The sequence below is a fragment of the Vulpes lagopus genome, chromosome 1 (assembly GCF_018345385.1).
Source record: "Vulpes lagopus strain Blue_001 chromosome 1, ASM1834538v1, whole genome shotgun sequence".
NCBI lineage: Eukaryota > Metazoa > Chordata > Mammalia > Carnivora > Canidae > Vulpes > Vulpes lagopus.
In genome coordinates this window covers 126,829,374-126,831,625 of record NC_054824.1, presented here as the reverse complement: position 1 = coordinate 126,831,625, position 2,252 = coordinate 126,829,374, and the positions used below count along the sequence as shown (strand labels likewise).

Genomic DNA, 2,252 nt, shown 5'->3' with positions numbered 1-2,252 from the left:
CTTCATTGTTGTCTTAATTTAAGCAACTGCCATTAGCACCTCAACCTTCACCAACCACCATCTTGACTAGTCAATGGCCACCAACACAGAGGCAAAACTCTCCATCAGCAGAAAGATTATAACTTGCTGAAATGTAGGTGATAGTGAACATTCTTTTTAATCAATAAAGTATGTTTAGTTAAGATATGTACATTTTTTAGAAATAGTGCTATGGCACCCTCAGTAGACAGTACAATATAAACACATTTTTTTTTTTAATGCACTGGGAAGGCAAAAAATTCATTTGATGTGGTTTATCTCAATATTCACTTTATTGTGGTGGTCTGGAACTGAATCACACGCAGTTTCTCTGAGGCATGCCTATCCTCACAGATTGTTTCTTATTTGCAACATCAGAAATAGTAGTGTAAAAAAAAAAAAATAGTAGTGTACAGTGGAGAAATCAGACAATTTTGACAAAGTGATCAGAATTAGGATAACCAATTAGGGCTAAATGGAAATTGTGTGCCTCCAGATGTGATACCTGAGGAAAGCATAACAGCAACTATATAATATTCTCACTAGAAATGTGTAAATTGAATCTACTTATGAAAAAGAAATGTTAGCTGACCTGAAATAATTATTTTATCAAAATTAAAAAAAGCAGTTTTCTTCAAAAATGTCAATGACATATAAGACAAAGAATGTGGAAATGATCTAGATTAAAGGAAATTAAAGAAACATGACAAATATAAGACTCGATTCTAGTTTAAATCCTGCACTGGAGGGGAAAATAATATAGTAAAACACACCAGTTCAACTGACAAATTTGAAATAAGAACAGTAGATTAGATAAGTATTTTACCCAAATAATAAATTTACTGAAGTCGGAAATTAATTATACTTTGGTTATATATGATTATATCCTTATTTTCATGAAATATACATTGAAGTCTTTAGAGATAGGGCACTGATATGTGCAAATTAGAGATAATTAGATAGAGAGATAAAAGAGAAAGAAAGGGCTAGAGAGAAATAGGTAAATAGAGCAATGATAAAGTATGGCTGTTAGAATGTTGATAAAGTGAACCTAGAACAAATGTTGTCCAAGTGGTTTTTGTTGCCACACTTGTACTTACCACTTTTCCTCTACATTTTTATTTTTCTTCTCAATTATGTTTTTTTATTTGGTAGTCTTTATTTGGCAATATTTTTATTTTGGTAAAGTATATCACTGCACTGAAACTAAATTTTACAGACATTGGGTAGCATTAGTTTGGATATTGTTAAGTATAAGAATGAGATTTGGAAATTATTCTTATGGGAAAAGATTTCAAAACTGCAGTGGAATGAGCAGCTTCACATCATGCTATTTCAATAGTGACTTATTTCAATCATATATTCTACAAGATTGTCACCGTCTCTAAATAAGAAATAATTCTTGTGTCTAGAACTTTTGTGGTGCCTCCATATCCTAGAAAAACTTAAACGCCAACTTTCATGATAACTGGTTGAATCTCTCCATCTTTTCCTTTAGAGCCTGATCCAATATCTACTACTGTTGCTTGTAATACTTTTCCTTGAGATTTTTCTAGAAGCACAATGCTTCCTCTGTTTACAGTTCTGCCTGTACTTCTTTCAACTTCACCTTGGTCAAAGAGAGGAAGAATTTTCCTAAATGTCAGTCTTGTCATGATTTAGTTCTCTGCAGTTTGCACTCTGTTCTCCAGCCACTGCCTGAGCAAGGAGAAACCCTCAATCTGATCCTTGGAACATGTGAAGGTGGGAAAAAGCTTCCCAGAATACAGGCAGCTTCTCTAAGTTTTAGTTTTCAAATAAAAAATAAATAAAATTTCAACAAAAAAATTGCTTCAGTGTTCCACTGTTCTGTTCACGATGTTTACAATATCAATATCCTTCTGAGAACTGCAGGCATTGCATAATTACATGGAATACACTATGGTATAACTTCACATATTATTAAGTATTATAAAATATATTTGGGGTCAGAATGTTCTAGATACGTCCAAAAGGACTGATAACATCCTATCTAGAAAACTAAGACCAGAATTGCCTAACACATCATAGGGACTTTCATGACTTTTAGTCTTAAATTTCAATTCTTTGAGCATATATGATAATCTTAAGAAAAATAGTAATAATTTAGTAAATGGAGTAATACTTCTTAAGTAGATCATCTTAACTGAGTTATGTTGATCTGGACCTCTGATGAATGAAGTCAAAGAATAATTAAATAACTGAAGAGATAATAT

The 2,252-nt window shown here is 32.1% G+C and overlaps 1 pseudogene; it reads right to left on the bottom strand.

Annotated features, from left to right (window-relative positions):
• Window positions 1–1,353: 1,353 nt before the first annotated feature.
• On the bottom strand, window positions 1,354–1,673 carry LOC121487447 (annotated as a pseudogene).
• Window positions 1,674–2,252: the final 579 nt, after the last annotated feature.